The sequence below is a fragment of the Nelusetta ayraudi genome, unplaced genomic scaffold, assembly GCF_046127955.1.
Source record: "Nelusetta ayraudi isolate G7.1 ecotype Tasmania unplaced genomic scaffold, CSIRO-AGI_Nayr_v1 ptg000053l, whole genome shotgun sequence".
NCBI lineage: Eukaryota > Metazoa > Chordata > Actinopteri > Tetraodontiformes > Monacanthidae > Nelusetta > Nelusetta ayraudi.
The window spans coordinates 3,869,855-3,893,120 of record NW_027466103.1 but is presented as its reverse complement, the minus strand read 5'-3'; the positions used below and the strand labels follow the sequence as shown (position 1 = coordinate 3,893,120).

The window sequence follows — 23,266 nt, the reverse complement described above, 5'->3', positions numbered from 1 at the left end:
AGCGAAATATGACGGCAGACACAGGTGTGTTTTGTCAGCCCAAGCACGGCCAGGAGATTTAATTTAAGGTACAAGATTTCAGGTCGGGGCATCAGGTGTGAGTTTATTAAAGCACAGGCTCTGCTGTGTTGTGCCCCCGCATGTCGTGCCTCATCTGTTCTGTTCCCCCCACTTGTTAGAAACCAGCTAAAAATGGGGTCTGTTGTTACATGAGTAAAGCCAACAGCACGGGTTTTGGGGAGGTATGGAAACAAACATTAAAGATTAAAAGTTAGAAAAAGAGGGGGAGTGAAACTCTCAGTTTGCAACTCTAGTTTGGAGATCACGACTATGCATTGTTAGGACTGGAATGGGTCAAGAACTATAGCACTACCACTATGTGTACAGTGCAATAAAAAAATATAGGCATCATAATCGAACCACAATAATCTCTGGTAAAAAAAAAAAAAAAAAAAAAATGTGTTAAACCTTCTAAAACAACAACAACAAAAAAGTCCAAATACATTTTTAAAAAGTGTGTCTGGAATAGGGATGTATTTCGGATATCGGATTTTATTGATACCGATACTCCTTATCTGTACTCTTGTCAATACTACAAAGTTTAATTTAGCGTTTAGCGAGATTCAAGTCCTTTAACCCTTTACCATTTTTTCAAGAAAATATTCAATTTTGATATCAAGTTTTCAAATGGCTGTGACTTGAAATTGGTTCGAGATAAAGCCATACTGTAATTGAGAAAAATCTTCAGTAAACCCAAACTTTTTGTTGGTTTGTTTTTGTATTATGTCAGATGTCAGGGGTCTGTGTGTCAGATCCCTGACATCTCCACAATACCCCACAGGCTCATCAAAATGTTTAATCCACTTTTGATAATTTTCCACATATCTCAAACAGACCCAGCCATCATCACTGTAATTTACAGGGTGACCAATGAACCTCCCTGCTGCCTCCACCGGCACTGGCTGGGCGTTTCCTCCCACAGCTTCCACCACGTTGATCACTAACTCACTGCGCCCTCCGTCAGCATTAGCGGCGTTTTGAGCGCTCCTGCTTCCCCCACCACGTCCCCTCATCCTCATTCGTCGATTACTCCCACTACACCCCGGCCACGGTGAGGCGAAGCACGCGCTCATCGTCAGAGTGCGAATATTCCTCTTCGTCATATGACTCAGAAATTACTTGACGAAGTACTTCGTCAACGAACAAAACTCTTGTCAATGTATTCTCGGTAAAAAAAAAATTCTCTGTCTTTCTCTCTCTGCTCCCACTACAACCACTTCCTCGTCTCCTCGACTGAGGCTTTCTCTCTATTTATACTCCGAAATATGAATATAAACACCCCTACAAATGCTGCTCACATTGAAGCCACAGGTGTCTGCCATCTCCTGGTGTAAAGTGGAAACTACTTTCAGCGCCATATTTGCCGCTATGGCCTGTTTAATTCAGCAATGACGCTTGTCGCAATTTTGCGACCATGGCGCCTAAAGGGTTAATTGAAGGGGGAGCACCAGCAACATCATTATACAACCCAATAGACTAAATACAGTACGTACAGCCATATGTAAAAAGAACAGTCAATGTAAAGGTGCTTCTCTACCAAGCTGGTAGGAGGGTGCCTGGCAGCACTTCTCTGCAAGGATGGGTGTAACCTGGATTAAGGGCTGTGATCATCTCCCTAACAATCAATACGGGAAAAAAATAGAAAATTAGAAATCTCATTGACAGGACAGCTAACACTGCTCACTGACTTCAAATATGGACCAACTACCGACTAATGACCTAAATCACTTTGATTGGACAGTAGCAAAGGGCTGTAGATCCTTCAAAACAAAGGTGGTAACGTCCTTGTGACATTCAGCAGTTTTGTGTGCAGACATCTTATGTCTTTTGGCGAGTGTGAACGGGGTCTGTATCGGTGAAGCTGTGGTGGAGGTGGCGGTGGCAGCTGCTGCTTGGTTCTTTCCACCTGCAAGATGAACATATTAGCGCCGGTGCTAAAATGGATGCGGTATTCTCTTAAGTGAATACCAACAAAATCAAAGTTTCATATTGTTACCCTGACTTGACGATGTGGAAGCAGACAAAGGATACGAAACATAGCTGGGTCCAGGAGGCGGCACTGAGATGTGCACGACGTCGCCGTTGTTGTTCATTTTAGCTGTTTTGTCGAGGCAGTCAAACACCCCACACTCCCCTTACCTTCAAACTATGGCTGCACTGCAAGTGTTTCATTAGGTTGCTGGCGTTTCCCCGCTTGGATACAACTACTGTCTGACAAATATTGCATTAAGCCGAAGAGTCATTTATTTTGGTGAAATGAGCCCACACCTCGGAGCGCTTTGAGCGAGAGAGGCGCTACGTCAGTGTCATCACCTATCGACGGTGGCAGTGTCTTAATTACGAGACAAAAAAGTAAAAAAAAAAAACAAACCGCAAACGGTATCGTTTATCCAGAATGTTAACGGTACCCTGGTATCGTTCTAATTAGGTACTGGTACAAGGAAATACGGTACATGGTATACATCTCTAGTTTAGAATACAATGGACTAAAATTACATGTGGAACTGGGCCATTTTTTCTTATCAAAATGCACCTCGCTGGTGGCCAAAGCCAGAAAAAAAGCCTGTTTCAAGAGACTTGATGTTCTTGCCAAGCCGTATGTTGCTATTCCTGCAGAGACTGTTTTACACTGCAGGGTGAGCGCTTAACAGACTGTTGATGTCTTGGCCGGGGACGCAAGCTTGTTTTCTCCGCGCAAGGAATTGACTTCAACACTGACTACGAGTAAAGGGTCGTTCATTAGTTGTTGTGTTTGTGATGCACTTTGAAGAGAACTAAAATGTACCAGAGTTAAAAAAAAAAAAAAAAAAAAAAAAAAAATACATGCAGAAGAAATCCTGGCAATGAGCAATAGAAAGTTAGATACTACAAAATACAGTGAAAAAATTGGATCACTTGATATCGTGTGAATGCCCAGATTTATTTAATCTTGCATTCACACTGGGAAGATGTTTTCCTTTGGGAATGACTCCACTTTTAAATGTCAAACCAAAAAAAAATAAAACAGAGTTATGCTCATCTGCACGACAGCATCCTGCAGAAACAGGGGTTGGATTTCCACCCTGTAATAACCGTCAAACATTCCGCACTCCCTTAAAGGTATATTGTGTAAAATTGGAAAAAAAAAACTGTGGAAAAAAATGAGAAAAAACACTGACAACAAGTGGTCAGATTTAAGATTGCAGCGCTCATTCACTCACACTCCCTCTGCCAAACTTGCCAGTGAACTACGGAGGGCCTTCAAACTCAAATATTATCAATACACCTAACCAACCCCATTTGTTTGCCTAGTTAGCAAAACATCATCACGAAAGACTTACTATGTCTTTTTGCCATGTTTTGCAAACACTAGTAACATTATGTGGCTACTGTTCCATTAGCTTTAGTTCTTAATATAAGCTACAATCACATTTAGGACGTGGCATGCCATGTGAATGAAATGCAAGCTTACAAGGCATAGCAACTAGGGATGCAAGATATTTATCGGACTGATAAAATATCGGCTTATTCGGGGGGGAAATGACGTCATTTTTTATCGGTCAAATACGTCATTCTTTCCAAAAAAAGAACTGATAAATTAATGAAACGTGAATTAATAAAACGGGAAACGTTTGCAGGCTGAGTTTTATAGCAGGACCCGAGCCTTGCCCGCTAATGGTGCTAAAGCTAATGGTGCTAAAACTAATGGTGCTAAAGCTAAAACAACAACACGGATGGTCGATGTCCTCATTCAGCAGACATTTAAACACTGTCATCAGGGATGGACTGGCCATCGGACATACGCTGCAGTTCCCAGTGGGCAAACGCACATTTGGGACAGTCGAGCTGTGAATTGGGCCGGCACCGGTACCAGTGACAACGGCAAATGTAGGTATACTGCCATCTGCTGGCCTGCTTCTATACTGCTACAGGACCGCCCCTCGCAAAAGGGAACACTACACTCCTCCAAGTCGCCGCTTCCTCTCAGATGTGTCCCTCCCTGCACTCTATATTCAATCATTGAGTTTTTTTTTATTATTATTATTATTATTTTGAACTAAATGAAGTCAAAGCATTCTTAATTCTGTAAACCTGTGGTTGAAAATTCACTTTATTTTTGAGGATGCACTTTGTTTTATTTATTTGGTAACAATTTTGTAATTGAGGTTGACATATGTCAATGCATATAATTTTATATTTGAAAAATACTTGACCTACCTCCACAAATACCTTCACAGATAAGCCATTGTTCTGTTCAACAATTCAAGGGTATCACTTTTTTGTAGAAATTGAGTTTTTTGCTCTGTAATATTTCTGTGATGACATGAAAAATATATAAAATATTTGAAGAGCAACAAACTTTTGTTTGCTGTTATACATAGGCCACAGCAACTAAAATATTGGTTTTCCATCACCGCATCCTGCACAAACTGCATTGTATTAAATCTAAAAAATATGAATTTGTCGGTATCGGCCATGAGAAGCAGGAAATTATCGGTAATCAGTATCGGTTGAAATTCTTTCGTGCGTCACTAATAGCAACAGCAACCATTGGGGACGGAAGTTAGTGAAAGGTGAGAAATGTCAATGGGTTAGGGTTAGGGCACCTTTAAGATGCTGCAAAGAAATGTGAAAATTTCCTGTTGGGTTGAGTCGAATCTTTCTGTTTAGGAAAGAATCATTGTTATTTCCGTCTGTTTGAATTGCGGGGCTCAAGGTGAGTCAATCACACCGGTGGGTTTTGACATTTTGCGCGCAGAGCTCCTTTCCGTCCTCTCTCTCCGCCAGTCAATCAGCGCTGCCACAAAGCGGATCTGTTGACATATGGAGAAGGGCGGCGCGGGAGCCGGCGTGCGGAGACAAGGTCTTGGCCGTCGTTATTATTGGATTTCTGTCCTGACCTTCAACCTGCTCCTGTGTGGCCGTTTTCCTCAGAACAGGTTGGTCCAAGGTCTCCATCCAGGCCTCGTGGGTCACAACCATCCACACAGACGGCGGGGAGTGATGGAGCGTCAGCACATGGTCAACATCCATGACAAATCCCCTGTCAGACAGACTCATTCCACTGACTAAACACTGGATAAAATCACCCTAGTAGCACAAGCTTCTTTTTTTTCCCCTTCTTGCTCGATCTAAAGGAATATGGAGCCAAAACCACTTCAATAATGGATGACTCCATATATATATATATGTGTAGAGAGAGAGAGAGAGAGAGAGAGGAAAAGTGATGGTATTTACATCGTCAACTTGAAGAAGATTTACGTATGTATATATATACATATATACATATGTGTACATATATATATACATGTATATATATATATATATATATATATATATACATATATATACATATATATATATATATGTATATATATATATATATATATATATATATGTATATATATATATATGCATACATATATATGTATATATATACATATATATATACATATATATGTATTCATTCATTCATTCATCTTCTATACCCGCATTTTCCAATTCAGGGTCACGGGGGTCTGCTGGAGCCTATCCCAGCTGTCTTAGGGCGAAGGCAGGGTACACTCTGGACAAGTCGCCAGTTCATCGCAGCCGGAGAACCAGGAGAGAACCCACGCAGACACAGGGAGAACATGCAAACTCCACACAGAAAGGTCCCAGGCCCAGGCCCTGGAATCGAACCCACGACCTTCTTGCTGTGAGGCGGTGGCGCAGTAAGTTAGAATAGCAAACGGATGAATATTAAAACTCCTTTGGAAATAATTATTTGAAACTGTAGATAACAGAAAAAAACAGTGTAAGAGCTTCCATGCAGTTGTTATTCTGTAAAATAACATAAAATGCACTTTTTTCTATTTTCACTCCAATCCAAATTTTCCATCAAAGAGCATCAGCGTCTGAACCTTCCTGCGCCCAGAATGCATCATTTTCTGACTCTGCAAGGTGAGCAATAAATACACCACCAGACACCGTATCGAAGGGAAGGCAACCAATTGATGAACTGTCTCGTCTCCCGCCGACACCAGAGTGGAAAGAACACTTTAAATGTCAATGCAGGAGCAAGCACGGAGCAACGCAGGCTCCTCGGGTGGACTAATCAGAAAACAAGAGTCCAAACGGGAAATTCACCCCTGTGTCAATTGAGACGTCTGCTTCCATTAGAACACCTGCTACAAACAGACGCCTGATTAGTGATGGACTGAGAAGAGGTGAAGAAAAAAGCTCAGACGCAAGTTCACGTCGTGATGGCTGCGTTAAAGTCGTAGGCTAAATGCTGGACAGAAGACGCGCACCTGTGTTTTCCAGCCTTAGGCCTCGGTTTGCTGCACTCCGCACCCTAGTTTCCCTCAAGTTGAGAGTTTTTTTTCCCTGTGTTGTACTTTGATTTAATGCCCAATTTCCCATTTACCCCCTAAAAAGTTACATTTTAGATCAAAGCACTGGTGTCAGTATTTATTTTTTTTAATCTAGAGAATGTTTATATATTTTTTTTCCACATCTAACAAATTTCAGCTGCTGTTTTGTAATGTGCAAACATTTGTTAAGAAGGCTATAAAGGAAACCCTAAAGTAATTCTTATGAAAAACCTGTTTTCAAACATGAGCACCGACAGTATATTTTGGAAATTACTAAGATCGATGCATCGATGTATATAAAACAGCCTAGTACTGCTCCCAAATGACTTTTGGCACATTTTCACACCACTCTTAGTGGCACCATGAAAACCACTCGTAAACTAAATGTAAAGACTGATTTACTGCTCCAACTCAGAGAGTCCCATCTCTCAAATCAAATTCCTCTGTGCCAAAAATATCCCCAATCCGCACGCTGACCTCACCGCGAGACGCCGCTCTGAGAGCGTAAACAGAAATTTCAGCCGCGCTCCTTCGTCCGTCCTCTCAATCTCCCTCCTGTTCGGCTTTGTCTGCCATCCGCAGCCATCTGAGCCGCCAGCTGACTGAGAGCGAGCCTCGCTCCCTCAGCTTGCGTCCTGGGCTCCTTGTCTGCCATCTATCCTGCCATGCAGGAGCCAGGCCAGCTATAAAGGAGGAATGAATTATGGATTAATGCAGCAAAGAGGGTTTTTTATTTTGGTTTTGTTGTGTTTTTCCCTTCTTGGTCTCATGCTCCCAAACCCAGTGTGCACAGATCGGTTTTCTTTTCCCCGTCCATCACGACCTCATCACAAGCTACTGTTTCCAACTATAGGCTTCTCCGTCTGCTTACAAAGGACACGGCAAATTAGAAAATTGTTGTTAAGGTCGTAGACTCGACGCCAAACAGCGCTAATTCCACTGGACGTGGTGTTGTGGGGCGCTTGGTCTTGTTCCAGATAATGCAAAACGTGGCAGCCATCGCCGTCGGGGAAGAGGGAACCGCGTTTCTTATCAGTTGCTAAGGAACTGCTAGGGTTATGGTGTTCGGACAGTTTTAATTATACCACATTGAACGTGATCACCTCTGAATAATTCATCCGGCACGAGGCGAGACGAGAGCGCGGGACACCCACCGAGCCGAACCCGAGCAAACACAGCGATGAGGAGGAGGAAGAGGAGCCAACTGGAGCCACCTGGTGCTGCCCCTCACCCCCGCCATCAGTGAATGAATGATGGCCCTCAAGGTTGGGTGATTAGCAAGGGGAGGAGTTTGGCTACATGATGAACATGGCGCTCTTGACAATAGCGTCAGCCACAGGAGTCTAAGTTCCGACTTCAGAAACTTCCGAAGGTTCTCTCGTCCCAATGAACAAATTTTCCTTCTAAAGGTTTGATCCAGTTTTATTTTGGCAGCACACAATCCTCAGCGCTGATCCAAGGGAGAGCGCACAATGTCATGAGGTCATTGGAAGCCCCTCATAACTATTCCCACAGGAAGCAGCAGTTGCAGCAGTGAAAAACAGAATATAGTTTGGATCTCATTAACAAAGATAACGGCAATGGATTAATTTCCTGGTCTGCAGTTCAGCCTTTCAGTCTCGTCGTTAGGAAAATGAATTGGAACATCAGGGACCCGGAGAGGCCAGGGGTCAAGGTGCGTTCTTGAGTTTGTGCTAATAAGACTAAGATGACGTCAAGGGGGAAATGCACAATACTGCTTGTTAACCTTCAGCAGGACTTCATGTTTGGCACTGAGGCTTTTCAAATGCGAGCTATTTCGTATGTGTTTGCTGAAAATACTGATTGTGTTCAACCCTCTTACTCTTAGTGGTGATACGAAAGTTGCCAGAGGTTACTGCAGCCATTTGACATATATATTCATATTTTTATATATATATATATATATATATATATATATATATATATATGTATATATATATACATACATACATTAGCATATTATTCTGTTGTTGCTGTTGTTGTTCTTGCTATCGGTGTAAAAAACTGCACATATCCACTCATTTCCGACCTTGTTGGTGTTCATCTGTATTCTCCTCGAGGGGTGTTTCACAAAGACATTGAATGACAGGATGTATTCATTCCTGAGTGTTTTTAATGGAATAACTGTCCTCATGAGGCTTTCAATGTCACTGTCAGCACCGTAGAATTATCATTATCATCTTCTGTATCCCTGAATTAACTATTCTATTTCTAGCTTGTCTGACTGTCTCCCTCCGTGGTCTGTTCATTAAGATGCCCCGAGTTGAGGTTATTTAGAAAGGCCTTCACGCTCAGAAATTAGATAATAGGGGTGAGCGGAATTTGACCCCTAATTGCTGACTTAATCAGGGTTGGAAAAAAAGGAAAATTAAATTTGAAGACTTACACAACGTCTCGTTACTCCTGCTACGCATGAGGGAAAGTGAGGTTGGTGGGAGCAGAGCTGGATTTTCTCTCCTCTAAACAGATGTGGACTTTGCTGCTGCTGAACACTCCCTCACTTTCTTCCACACGTCCTGTCCCCGAACCAGATGCATGCTGAATAAATGACAGGAGCATGCTATACTCCATAGGTGTCAAACTCTGGCCTGCAGGCCAAATTTGACCTGCAGTGTAATTATACTGTATTTGTCCTGTGAGGTATTATACAGCACGCGTACCGCTAATACTACAAATCCCAGAATGCTCTGCTGGTATTTTGGCAGCGTCAATCAGCACAGGACGTTCATTTTAGAACTTAATTGGTGTATTGTTATTTTATTTTTATATTTATTATTAACCCATGGAAAAAGGTTACTGTTGAAATTTAATTCAGAAGGCATACAATTTTTATTTCCATTTTATTTATGTTTAAATTGAAATTCGATTTTGCATTTGTGCAATATGAAGTTATTTATTGTATGGTATTAAGCTTTGCTTGTTCCATATTAAGATTGAAGCAAAACTTAAATATATATATATATATGGACATAACCTTCATCTGGTGGAAGATTTTTTTTCAATAAATGTCAATGTTATCCAATGACTTAGTCCTAATTTTACATTTTGACTCACTGTGCATTTGATTTTGACACCCCTGCTATATTCTCATTTGAAGCAGTACAAATATGCCAGATAAACATCTGAACACAAAGGTTTCAGCAGGACTTGGGTGATGTTGTGTTTGAGTTTAGAAAAATCTGCAACATGTGACTGAGTTTCGGGTCCATCCCACACAAGCTAGTTGAGCTAGCACTACACCTCCATCATGTTCCTAGCAAGATCAATGACTTGATCCTGGATTATTTCAATAACTTCAGGCTCAGGGTCTCTTCTGGATCAGTCACGTCAGACTGGCATTGCCTTGAGAAGGCAATAATAACAGGTTGTACTATCTCTGTTATCCTTTTTGCCCTGGCAATGAACATGGTGGTTAAGGCTGCGGGGGCGGAATGCAGAGGGCCTTTATCTAAATCAGGTGTTTGGCAGTGTTACGGGTACTGTATTTTGGGTGTGTATGTTGGGGCGTGGGTGTGTTTCCTAACTCCGTTCACCAGGTGGTTCCCCGATCATCAGCTGCTTCAACGTCATCAACTGGGGGGAGTTCCTGCCAGTTTTTGGTTTTCTTTGAGGTTTAGTTTCCCCTTGTTTTCTGTAGCCTTTTTCTTTAGGTTTATGGGTGGTGTCTTTGTTTATATTAAGTTATTGATTTGGCGCCACCCGCTGCCCTTCCTCTGTTGTTGCTGTTGCTTGTTGTTGTTATTCATTTTTGTTAAACCATTAAAAACATCACAAGTTTGGAAACCTGCTCGTGGAACTTGTTTGGTGGTCCCGTTTTGTTACCAACCATTTCCCCCTAAGTGGTTCGTAACAGACAGCCTCCCATAAGAGCCTATGGATGACCTCACCATCACCACGACATCAGTCCCAGGGAGTAGGTGGATCTTGCAGGGATTGGAGAGACTCATGACATGGGCGAGGAGTTTCAAGCCCTCCAAGTCAAGGTCCATGGTACTGAAGAGGGGGAAGGTGGCGGACAAATTCTGGTTTTCAGTCTCAGGAATGGCAATCCCATCCATCACGGAGCAACCCATCAAGAGCTTGGGGAAGCTCTTTGACGCTAGCTTGAAAGACTCTGCTGCCATCCAGAAGTCTACCGAAGAGCTAGTAGGGTGGCTCATAAAGGTGGACAAGCCCGGCCTGCCTGGCAGATTCAAAGCTTGGATCTACCAGCATTCCATCTTGCCTTGTGAGTCTTGTGGCCTCTCCTTGTGTATGCAGTCGCAGTAACAACTGTGGAATCGTTTGAAAGGAAGAACAGCTTTCTGCGGAGATGGCTGGGTCTCCCTCGCAGCCTCAACAGCGCTGCCCTGTATGGGTCAAGTAACACCTTGCGGCTACCGTTCAGTGGGCTTACTGAAGAATTTAAGGTGGCACGCACAAGAGAAGCCCTACAGTACAGGGATTCCAAGGACTGCAAGGTCTCCTCAGCTGGGATTGAAGTGAGGACAGGAAGGAAGTGGAAGGCGGCCAAGGCAGTGGCGGTGGCAGAGTCCCGCCTAAGGCAAAAGGCACTGGTGGGGGTCGTGGCGATCAGAAGAGCAGGCTTGGGATACTTTCCAAAGACCCAAGTCAGCCAGGCCCAGGGCAGAGACAGACACCAGCTACTCAAGGAAGAGGCCCGAGCAGGCCTGGAAGAAGAGTGAGTGGGCAGAGCAGTGGGACTCCGGCAGCAGGGAGCATGGACTAGGTGGGAGGGCACGTTGCAGCGTAAAGTCACCTGGTCTAACATCATGCAGGCAGACTTCCACCGCGTCCAGTTCCTGGTGAGTGGCAGTTGTGGTGGCAAAAATGAAGATCTGCAAGAGGAATCCAGGGTCTGCTGAGAGTTTTATTACGGAGCTCCGGACACGCACCCAAGGCAGGCTCGGTGTGTGTGTGTCGTAGAAGGGAACAGTTAGGTTTTATGCAAGTTTGGCAAAAGGGGGAAGGACAAGAGGAACAAAGGTGGTTTGATACAGGAAGGGCAACTGGTAAAACAAAGGCTCGGAGTGGGACGGCAGTCATGCCACAGGAGATGGCCCAGTGCACAGCAGGGGACCACTGTGGGAAACCAGACGTGTGGAGGAAAGAGGTGCGATGTCCACGCAGACAGGGCAATCAATTATTTGGTGCCTTAACAGATAGTGGTAAGGCAGAAACCGCCATCACACAGTGTATGATGCCCTCCCCAGTTCAGCAAACCTCCATGTGTGGGGAAAGAGTGAGACACCTTCATGACCCCTTTGCTCCGGAAGAGGCTCCTTAGAACATCTCCTCAGCAGCTGCCCAAAGGACCTGGCCTGATCGTCGCTACCGTTGGCGTCCTGATCAGGTGCTCAAGGAGACTATAGCCTCAGCCATCAGCAGCTGCAAACAACATCGCGCTCTGAAGAAAGCAATCCCCTTCATCAAAGCAGGAGAGAGACCCCAGGCAGGTCCACCGAAAACAACAGGCCTCCTCCACACAGCTTCTGATTGGCACCTGCTCGTTGACCTGGGAAAACAGCTGAGGTTCCCCCGGCACATAGCTGCAACATCGCTCCGGCCAGACATGATCATCACCTCTGAGGCTTCGAAACACCTGATCATGCTGGAGCTTACAGTTCCCTGGGAAATAAGGATCGAAGAAGCCAACGAGAGGAAACGATCTAAGTACCAGGAACTAGTGGAGGAGTGCCGGGGCAGGGACTGGAGGACATTCTATGAGCCCATAGAGGTTGGCTGCAGAGGCTTTGCAGGACGCTCTCTCTGCAAAGCACTCAGCCGGTTGGGCGTTACAGGGGCGGCCAAGAAGAGAGCCATCCAATCCGCAAGTGAAGCTGCAGAGAAAGCCACAAGGTGGTTGTGGCTGAAAAGGGCAGCAAGGGGACGCAAGTCGGGACTTGATCACCCCGGCTGGGTCGCCTGGTGGGAGGGTATCTGATGTTGCAAGACCCGAAATACCCGATGAGCCCAGTAATCACATCACTGATGATGTTGTCCCAGTGCATCCATGAGATGTTTCTTTAAAGGTAAAGTAGTGTTATGTGTCAGACTTGACACAGCATTGTTTGCATTGCAAGTTAGGAAAAACAACCTCACTCCAAAATATTGGTTGTTTTGTTTCTCCCAACCATAACATTCGCATTCTATGGTGACATATTGATGCCTCAATAGCGGTTAGATTTTTCTGTATGCATGTAATGGGCATTGACTGACTATCTTGTATTGTTTGTGAAGATTGAATCTTCAACTGAAAACCTTTGTAGCTGTGTTATCACAATCTGCATGGTATCCTTGTCCACACATGTGGGTCGGACTTATCGGTTTCCTGTAATGATGGATTCTGTGCACAAAGGCTGCAGGAGCCGGAGAAGCACTTGAACAGTGTGACGGCTGCTCAGCGCAGCTGATCTGATCTGGGTTTTATTCCCTCGTGATCCAGTTTCATCGCAGGCCAACACAACAAATGTCGCTCTGTATTTTGTTATAAACGCGATGTTAAAACAAACCAAATCTGTTTCTCGCAGACTTCTTAGGCCATTTTCTAGTGAAAGGAAAACTAACACAAATGCATCTGGACAATCCTAAAAATAAATCCTGAACGGGGAGCAGCGAGGTTCAAGTCTCCTGAGAGGCTGTAAAATTCCCCTCTGGCTATTTTTTCCTCTTTCTAAAGCTTTCAGCCATCATTGGCTTATACTTATAGAAGTGTCAAAAAAAAAAAAAAAAGCAGCTTAATAGAAATAGTTTCAGTGGAACCCTGCTGTGATAAATGTTTTTTTTTTTTTTAAACGCCTTTGGAATTTTATGTCTCTATACTTTTCTTTGTTGAAAAAGAGAACATATTTAGCAGGTGTAGCCGCGGAGAAGTCTGCACCTTGAATTTTAAATCAGGTGTAACTATTAGATGCAGATACGTCTGTGCATAACAAAAAACTGTTTATGTGCGTCTAGTGTAAATGTTGTTTTATAAATGTTCTGTATTAAGCATAATTTTAATTACATAAATAAGTTTCATCGTTTTATTCAGCGTAATAAAGAAATAATTAAATAAGTAATTGTAAGGTAAAGAATATAATTTCACGTTGTAGTTAATTCATTTTTGTGAAAATACAAGAAGGAACCAAAGTTTGTTGTTTCTGGATGGTGCACTCTGCTAAGACAACATGGTAGCCTTGCCGACGGCAACGAGTGTCTTCTCTTTTTTTTAAAGTTATACTTGGTATGTTTGATCCTCGCACTGAAATTTAAAGAATTCATCCTCTGTTCATGACAGGCAGCCCAACGAGGTAATTTGTTTGTCTGTGGCGTTTTGACGTTGGCGCCTAGCGCCATTTTGTGTTTCTTGTTTTCTCGAGATGCATTTTATGTTTATCTATGTTACGTTTCAGTTCTCACGGCGTGAACGCACCGATGCCCCAAGACCATGTCTCTGAATAAACGCCCATTTCAAAGAACCGTCCTGCGTCAATGTCACGAAGAGAGCTACATAAAGAGATCGACGTTTTTCCTTTTCCCTTTAAATTAAGATTAGCAAAAATGTCCTCCTGTCCTCTAAAGCCATTAATAAAAAAAATAAACAGATCATTGCTGTCAGACTTGTGACGTTGAAGCCAGTCATTGCAAAGGTCACTACATGGTGTAATGCAGCGGCGGCGGCTCCTGTGACCTCGCAGTGGAATGTTGTGGGGCGCCAGCCAGCGATAAGCAGGCGGTGCAGTGGGCAGCTTTGGCAAGCCGGCTCGCCGTTGTTCTTCAGCGCACTTAAGATAATTAGCCGCAGGAGAAGTGCAGCGTCGCTTCCAAGCCTGTTGGTTGATCAAAGGTGTTTGACGGCCTCCCTGTCCTCCCTCATCTCTCCCCCGTCCCCCCGACTGGGGACAATGCCAATGTGGCAGCTGACACACACACACACACACACACAGTAGGGATGGAATGGCTTATGAAAATGGTCCGAACCGTTCGGTTCAACTGTCTCGGTTCGGCTCGCGGTACTAATGAGGCGAAGCATGTACACTGCATTTAGAGTGACCTACGATGACGGCGGCAAGAAAGTTGTTGACAAAAATATGACAGTGTGCAAGCATTCTGCAACATGTGTTGTTTATGCTAACAGCAACAAGTCTAATATGTTAGCTCATATGCGGAGACTTCATCAGCCAGCACAAGGAGTGGAAGAGGGTCGACAGGACAACTTCATCTCCCCGCAGCTTTTAAACAGCCATACAGTGTCGAGTTGGACAGGGCGAAATGCATTACTATAGGAGTGGTATATTTCATAGCCAAAGACATGCAGCCTTATGCCGTGGTGGATATTGCATGATTTTGTTTGATGATTAAACTCTGGAACCACAATATAAAATCCCCTCCTGCAAACACTTCAGCAACACAGTAATTCCCGCACTTTATTGTTAGTGTGGAAGGAAAGAGATGTAGCGCTTAGTGATGGATGGACCTCCGGGGCCACTGAGAGTTTCTGCACGTTAATTTCAAATGGAAAATACTGAGTTTGCCAAATGCATGTTGGGAGGAGCAATGCCTCCTCTCTTTCAGTTGTAACCTGACTATACAAAACCATTGACTTTCCTAACAATCAGCATATACCGAAGCAAACTGAAAAACTGAAAACCGTGACCACAAAACCGTGATATGAACCAAACCGTGGATTTTGTGAACCATTCCGCCTTTAACACACACACACACACACACACACACGCTCGTACTGAGAGTTTTCTGAGATTAAACCTGCTTGATTTAACAATTAGGCTGTTGGGTGTTATTTGTGCACTGTCTGTCTGCATATCTGAGTTCAAATCATCCTGGATTGTGTTCAATACAAAAGACCTAAAGTTATTACAAGCGTAAGGAAAATGTTTTTTTTGATGAGGGGGTGCATTCAGCGGGAATCATCAGACCACTTGCCAAATGCGGAGATGATCCTCTTAATGGTGGCCCAGTCCTTGTTCACTTTTTGTTTCCTCCCTTTTATAAATCTCTCTTGGGTGAAGTGAGATGCTGCTGTCACCGTGCTGGAAGACGACCAGACTCGCCAGATTTAAAACCTTGTTGCGCTGCAAAACATGACAGATTTATCTGGCAGCATCAGGATTAATCAGCAGTGTGAGAACTTGTTTTACAGGTTGTTGTTTTTTTTTTTTGTGTGTGTGTGTGTGTGTGTGTGTGTGTGTCTGGTTTTCTGTGTGTGTCTTTACTTTGCTCAGTGAGCGCCTTCAGATTTCCTAGCAATTGCCAGATGTGGGTTTAGACTTAATTCAGCTGTCAGAGTGAATTTCGTGCTTTATCTGCTGCGCTACATGACACAGCGTCTGAGCTACGCTTTGTATTTGTCCCTGACCCTCTGTCACCGCCGCCACTGGCTCACCGCTAACAGGGAAGTGCACGTGTCCACTGTCCACTAGGCAACAAGGTCTGAGCCGAAGACGGAGACTCAGTGCCAGGCCTGCCTCGTTAATTTGGGGGATTTTGAGAAGCAAAAAGAAAGCTGCAGAGCTGGAGTCACACTCTCACGTCCTCCTCTGTGAAAGTTAATTTGTTGTCACATAGTCGCTAATCCACACAGCCAGTGAGTGTACAGGTGCATCCTGCACTCATTTAGAATACTCGGGCTATATTCTGTCTCAGGCGTGAAATGCTGCAGTCTGCTTGGTGCGTCATTAATTAGTTTCAAACCTGGCTGATGTCATTATGAAGTCATGGGCAGGGGAAATCTGGCAGGTTTAGCTCAGGTTTCAACAAAAACTTTGCTACCGTTCTGCTGTTTTATAGATGGAAATGTTATATGACACAAAAACGTCACCAGTTATCTAATACATTTTCTGTCACATTTTCTTGGTGAAAAACAAAAGTGGAACTTCTGCACACCCGAGTGAGCCAGTGACACCGTCACATCTCAAGCTCTTTGTGCTCTATTGTGTGTGTGTGTGTGTGTGTGTGTGTGTGTGTGTGTGTGTGTGTGTGTGTGTCGGGTGGGGTGGGGGTGCTGTGTCTCACTTCAACACCTCCCTCCCCTTTGTGCTTTCAGAGTCTCTCAAGCTGACAACTTAAATGGGTCTTGAGGAGGACAACAAATTCCATTTAGAATGGCAGCCCGTGTCAGCAGGGAGTTCCACTCTGCCCTCAAAGCCATTTGGGAAATTAAAGTGGAGAGCCGGAGGTTTGAGAGAACATCCTGTGGACGCGCCGCTGCCGCCGCTCTCTCCTCCCCGCAGTGAGTTTAAGGCTTATGTGTCTTTGGCTTTGGCGGCTCTCTGATGAACTTGCCTTCCAATTGTAACCATTAACGTGATAAATTAGGGCAGCTGTGACGGACAGACGGCCTTAAAATGACTAAGCCCAAAGTAGTGCTCTGCGAAGCAGAAGATTTATGCGACAAGGTTTTAAATTTTGATTTCGGTTTTATCAAACAGAGACGCCACTCACACAGTCATCATAAGAAGCCCTCCACGCAACCATGTGAGAAGAGGTAACACTCGGCGTTGTGTTGTGTTGATGGTGTCATCCAAAATTATTTTCTATCATCCATTTTTAACGATACTACATGTTGAGCAGGTTTCTTGCCACTACATCACATGACAGTCACGGTGTTGTTGACGGAAACAAAGAGTGGCGCTCATGAACGCGTCAACGAACTATGAACTGAATACTGGAAAACAATTCCCCGAGTGCCGTCATGATGGAGGGCAATGACGGGCCTTCAAAAGTGAACTGGATATAAAGGACCAGTTTTTAGCTTAAACTATGAAATGAACTTCATTTTCAAAATCTGTCAACTGAACTTAAACTAAGTTAAACTACTAAATGCAAGACTTGTAAATTCAATGAAAACTGAAAACGCCGATTTAAAACAGAACACACAAAATAAAGAATCCCATGTGTTCCTTTTGTTCAGTGCCTCAAACAAACAAATCAAATAAAGAATGTGTGCAGTTTTCCAGTGTGGCCATACTGTCTGGTATGGTTTTGCACTCGCTGGTAAAATTGGTAATGAATACAACCCAACTCAGTTTATAGGCTGCTTTCTAATCCTGGCACGTCTTATGCAACTCTAACAAACAACACATTGCTCCCACTGCTGCAGTTCATTCTAATATTTGAAATTGGTCCGGAACACTGTGGACCGTTGCAGGAATTTATGGGTTGGGGCATGAACCACTATACTGGTACTAATTTTCACAAGCCAAGAACCCTTAGATTTGTGGTTTTGCTTTAGACTCTGCTGTTTGAATTCTAACCAACGGAACCATGAGAAATACTTTCAGAAAGCACCGCTGTAGCCTCGACGACCTTATTTCTGCCCCTTTCTGTTTGACTCGGGCCGCACAGCGACTTATCTGGAGCTGAAACTACATCTATGGCCAAAGCTCATGACCTTCTCACAACAACACCACCATATAAAAAAAAAAAAAAAAAAAAAAAAAGCCCTGGGTTGCGCTGACATTTCGAAACGCTTTTCTAATGGCTACTTTTCCACATAATTGCCCTGCGTTTGTAAGCTAATGAGGCCCTCTGTGTGAACAACACCACCGAGTGTCAGTTTGTCTCTCGGCGCTCCGTCAGTGTCATGTTGAGAGTGTCTGGCAACAGGACTGCGGCACAGCACAACTAATTGTTTTGCCAGCCAGAAATCACACAAAAGCAAATCCAATCTGTTTGTCAGAAAGTTTTTTTTTTTGCAGCCGCTCATCTGGCGCGGTCAAACGTGAGCCGACTAAATCTTTGTGTAATCGGCTACTTGAAGAGGATCATGTGTCTAATTTCCCCGGATTACACACTTTATCACCAATTGTACGCACCATGACAAACAAGAGGTGGGGGCTTCACATAAAAATCCATACAAATACATTATTTACGATCAATTTAGTAATGTCGGAAACCTGACCCCCGAAGTGCAGATCAAAGAGACGGCGTGACGACTTCTCCTCAGTGGCAGGGACGTTTCTGGCTCGATGTCTCTGCCTAAGGACACAAGGGAGATAATGAAAAGTGGGAAACGGGCCCAGTTGTCCTGCCACTTTGCCAAATTGTGAGACCGTCTTATTAGTTTGACCCGGTGGAAACTCTCGGCAGGCCCGTGTTTACAGTGCTGTCCAAACACAAATGTCATTTATCACGAGCCCACACACGCAGCACACTTCTATTCAGCTGGGCTCCATGGTGACTCTACAAACAAAGTTGGTAATGAACTATTAGCTTCTTTATTTCACTCTCTTCCTACAATTCTATGTGAATTTGAGGTATTATAATAATGGAGCACTCTCATTAGAATTTATTTTTCTTTTGAACCCATTTCATTCCTTTTGCCCACAGGGACATATTAGGACTGTCACTCAAACATTTATTTTGTACAGACAACTTTGGCCTCCAGTGCTGCTCAACGGCTGAATTGCAAAGCTCAAACTTTAATTTCATTCCTGTTTATTGAACTAAATCAGCTGTAATTCACTTAATTCAGCCAGCGCAGAGGAACAGCCCTGGAAAGTCATTAGAGTCAGGTGGTCCTGACCGGAGCAGGAGGAGCTCGACTGGCCAAGTGCAAACTTGGGGTAAAATTACTGCAGAAAAATTCTTTGCAAAAGGTGAGGCTTGAATGATGACCATTCTTAACACTATCTATTGTTTGTAAAAGGCAAGGAATAATGGTTCCCAAGTTGTTCCATTAATCATTACTCAGTCCAGAGGGAAAGTGTGTTGAGCAGCAAAGTTAAAGGGGCCCTATTATTAAAACTAAATTACTCATGCAGCTCTTTAACACATCTTTTACATTACTGGCATGCCAAACTAACACACCAAGTAGAAACCAATGTTCATTTCTAGATGAGCTGACTTTTTTCTATGTTACTGCACTGAAATGAGCCGTAAGGATTTTGCTCGACTTTCCCAAGTCGACCTGATTATCAATGGTCTATTTAAGTTGTGGGCAAAGCGTCAACAAAAATCGCACGAGAGCTGGAAGCCATCTTTCCCACTAGCTAGCGCTAACAGTGAGCGACTGGCTATGTGGGAGAGGAGGAGCCACGGATTGAGCAGGTAGGGGAGGGCAACCAGAACCAGAACAGCCTCTTCAGGATGAGGGGGTGAGACACCTGTTTTGTGCAATAGACCTGTACGGCTCAAAACTAGGAGCAAGTAAAAGAAAACACGCAGGCAGCAGACTGTGGAGAACAACCTCTGCCTTTGGATTTTGTTCAACTCTCTAGTTCCTCTGATTTATTTGCAGTTGTTTTTCAGTTGCACAGATGTTATTGGGATCCTCGTTCAAATAATAAAACCGGGACTTGGTACAAATTCCTTAAAAAATATTGGAATCCAAAATTGAAGTATTGATATGCGATATTTGTTTAGGAAACGGTGTTAAGTCACCGTCATTACAGTGACACAGGACTCAGGAGTTTATGTTTTCTACTTCAATCACGTCCTCATCAGACCATCATTACTGGGCACAATTGCTTCTACAAGTTTACACATTAGCGCGTTACTTGATCCTTTGGCGCTGCCGTGATCAGAGGCTAATTGACATGGGATAACATGACTTAATGAGTCCAGCTTGACTTTGCAGCCTGCAGGTTGTCATCAAAGGTCAAGCGATTCCCCCCCCGTTTCCTAAAATCTGAAGCAAGGGGGAAGAATTGGCAGGTATTAACATATTAATGCCATGCTGTTCTGCATATAAATAGGCCTGGCCGATAGCTTAATTCTCTTGCTAGTTAAAGGTCAGCCACAGTGCAACTCGCCCGGATAACACAGAGCCCAAAGAATAGCAGATACTGAAGGGTAGCAACGCTGTGGAATCCACCTTTTCGTAACCTGGCAGTTTTAAGGATTTTGCCATTTGCAGGCGCTCGCCGGTAAAAACGTTTAAAGCTACATCAAGTGCCGTGTATTTGCTCGCCCTTGGCACATCCCTACCAGTCTGAGTAGTTCTTCATGCCGAGCTTGCGGGGAAGCCGAAGCATGAAATAAATTTCACACGAGCCAAAGCTAATCCGAGGAAGTCTGATTAGGTGCTAAAAAGGGAGTAAATCACCAGATAATGAATGCGGCTTCGTAAAAGAGAAAAAAAGATGTTCTGCGAATGTCAATGATGACGCATAATCCCTCAATAACTGTCACATTTTCCTATTCTTTCTCAACCCCCCATGGCTTTCAGATCTCTTGTTGTGGCATTTAAAAAAAAAAGAAGTATGTATGGCATCTGTACTGTGTACGGTTTTGAAGTGGAAAACGTTACCCTCAGGAAACACACTCGGAAACATTCAGCCACAGATTGCTGTTTTTACTGAATCAACCTGCAGAACGACGCCGGTCACTACAACAACTTCCACATACGTATCTTTGCCTTTTAATTGAATGGAAGCTGAGCAAGGAGCCTCCGGGTTTGGCTCAGGTCGCATCCCGTTATCTCGCCAGACACATTCAGATGGAAATTCCCACCACGGCACCGGCGTGCTGGAAGCCATTGTCCGCTGGCGGCGGTGGTGGCAGCCATTGTGTGCCAGCGTGGAGATGAGTGTTTTATAATGGGCTGCTGACAGCTCGCGGCAGCCAGACCAGCGTGACATTTGGCCAGCCGTCGCCCCCTGCTGGTCCCTCCCTAGAGCGGGAGGGTTGGTGGGGTGGGGCCAATCACTGGGTTCTCTCCTCCAGGTTAGTGTTGCAGGTCTGGAGACCGGTGTTGGTCTCAAGACCACTTTTTAAGGGTCTCGGTCTCGGACTGGGCTGACTGGGGATTTTTGATCTAGAGCAGACCTGGGCAAAGTACGGCCCGCGGGGCCACATCCGGCCTGTGGCGTGTCTCGTTCTGGCCCGCATGACGCCAGTCCTAAATTACTTGATCTACCCATCGATCGTGTCGACTAAACTAAACTCCTCCGACACGATTCAGGTTTGTCATGTGGCCCTTTGCAAATAATAATTGCCCACCCCTGATCTAGAGACTGTGTGGAGACTCAGCCAACACTGCAATGACAGGATAATAACTGCCCTGTTTCACTCTGTTTGTGACACCCAGAGTGACATGCCTCGTTATTCCTTGTTAATTTATTTTTTAATATTATGAAGTAAAATTGTTTTGTTTTTTAAATGGTTCAAAATAGCTGCAAAATGTTAAAGAAAATGATTAAGATAACGTGCTGAAAAGAAATGTTGCTGTTCCATTGAGGTAGAAGCAAACAAACTAAAAACAAATTCTGGTCATTTGTTCCATTTTCTTGTGGTTTTTCTTTAATATCTTGGTCTCGTCTTGGTCTTGATGCTGTCTCATCCTGATGATGTCTTGGTCTTGGTTGGTTGGTGCCATCTTGACTACAACAGGTGCTCCGTTGGCCAGACGCCGCGCTCGACCTTTCACATTTGCGTCACCGCATTTGTCAGCATCATTTATCAGCACTGCCACCGCAGTGAATTTCATTGGCCCTCCTCCATCCTCCATCCCGCGCTGCTCTCCTCTCCAAAGAGAAGGGGCATCGATAGTGAAATGCCAGCACATGCATCCTTGTTTGTTTGTAAGTTCACGTTGTGGGCCTCAACGTGGAGACGCAGGCCAAAAAAAAAAAAAAAAAGGTGAGCTAAATTTTAATCAACCGTTGGTAATTAAGTGTCAAAAAGCCTAACGAGGCTGGTGGGTCGGCGTTGGGAATCACCGGGATGAAGAAGGAAAACGAGAACATTGCTCAGCCTCATCATCCATTCTTAAAATGATAAAACAGCTGTTGCTAATGCGGTCCGTCGTGGTGAAGAAGGAGCTAAGCCGAAAGGCGAAGCTCTCGATTTACCGGTCGATCTACGTTCCCACCCTCACCTATGGTCACGAGCTTTGGGTAGTGACCGAAAGAACAAGATCGCGAATACAAGCGGCCGAAATGAGTTTCCTCCGCAGGGTGGCTGGGCGTACCCTGAGGGATAGGGTGAGAAGCTCGGCCACCCGGGAGGAGCTCGGAGTAGAGCCGCTGCTCCTCCGCATCGAGAGGGGCCAGCTGAGGTGGCTCGGGCATCTGTTCTGGATGCCTCCTGGACGCCTCCCTGGGCAGGTTTGTCCCACCGGGAGGAGGCCTCGGGGAAGACCCAGGACACGCTGGAGGGACTATGTCTCCCGGCTGGCCTGGGAACGCCTTGGGGTCCCACCGGATGAGCTGAAGGAGGTGACTGGGGCCAGGGAGGTCTGGGCATCTCTGCTAAGGCTGCTGCCCCCGCGACCCGACCCCGGATGAAGCGGTAGAAGAAGAAGAAGATTGAGCCTTACTGTGTTAGATGCCCGCCTCCAAGTGACTTTTGGTTGAGGTCGCAAACGGTGTGGAGCGAGTGAGGGGTACGTGGTCATGGCGGAAGTGACAGAGACGTACGAGGAAAATGTCAGTGAAGACAAACTAGAGCACGATACAACACCGGCGTTATGTCCGTACTGGTCTTCAATTTAACGGGTTTCCTCACCGAACAGCTGCAAATGTGCTTCGCCACCGTCAGCGGATCCATCAGAAATTCACAAACGTACACATCATATTACTGGCCATTTTACTGTCGAAGCCCACATCTACCACAGCAAATATACTCTTGTATGTGAGCAGTGAGCACTAAGTACTAATGACCTAAAAAAAAAAAAATGCTTTACGCAAATTTTCATCATGCTAGACTTCATTTCACCCGAATAAAAAACTCAGTAAAAAATCTCATAATATCAGCTGTCTACCTCTGTGAGTTACCGAGACTCACAGCTAGCACGGCTTTCTTCGGGTAACATTTCACTCCAAGTAACATTTTGATTTGGGCTGCCTGAGACAACTGGTTTTCCTTGGTTATAATACTTTCTTTACTTTCATTAAAATCGTTAGCAA

At 44.5% G+C, this 23,266-nt stretch overlaps 1 protein-coding gene and 1 pseudogene across 1 annotated transcript in view; both read left to right on the top strand.

Annotated features, from left to right (window-relative positions):
• The window catches only part of LOC142896435 (uncharacterized), a 393,522-nt gene that overhangs the window by 326,733 nt on the left and 43,523 nt on the right, over positions 1 to 23,266 (top strand). The gene's annotated exons all lie outside the window — the stretch shown is intronic.
• LOC142896359 (uncharacterized) lies at positions 1,475 to 12,360 on the top strand (annotated as a pseudogene).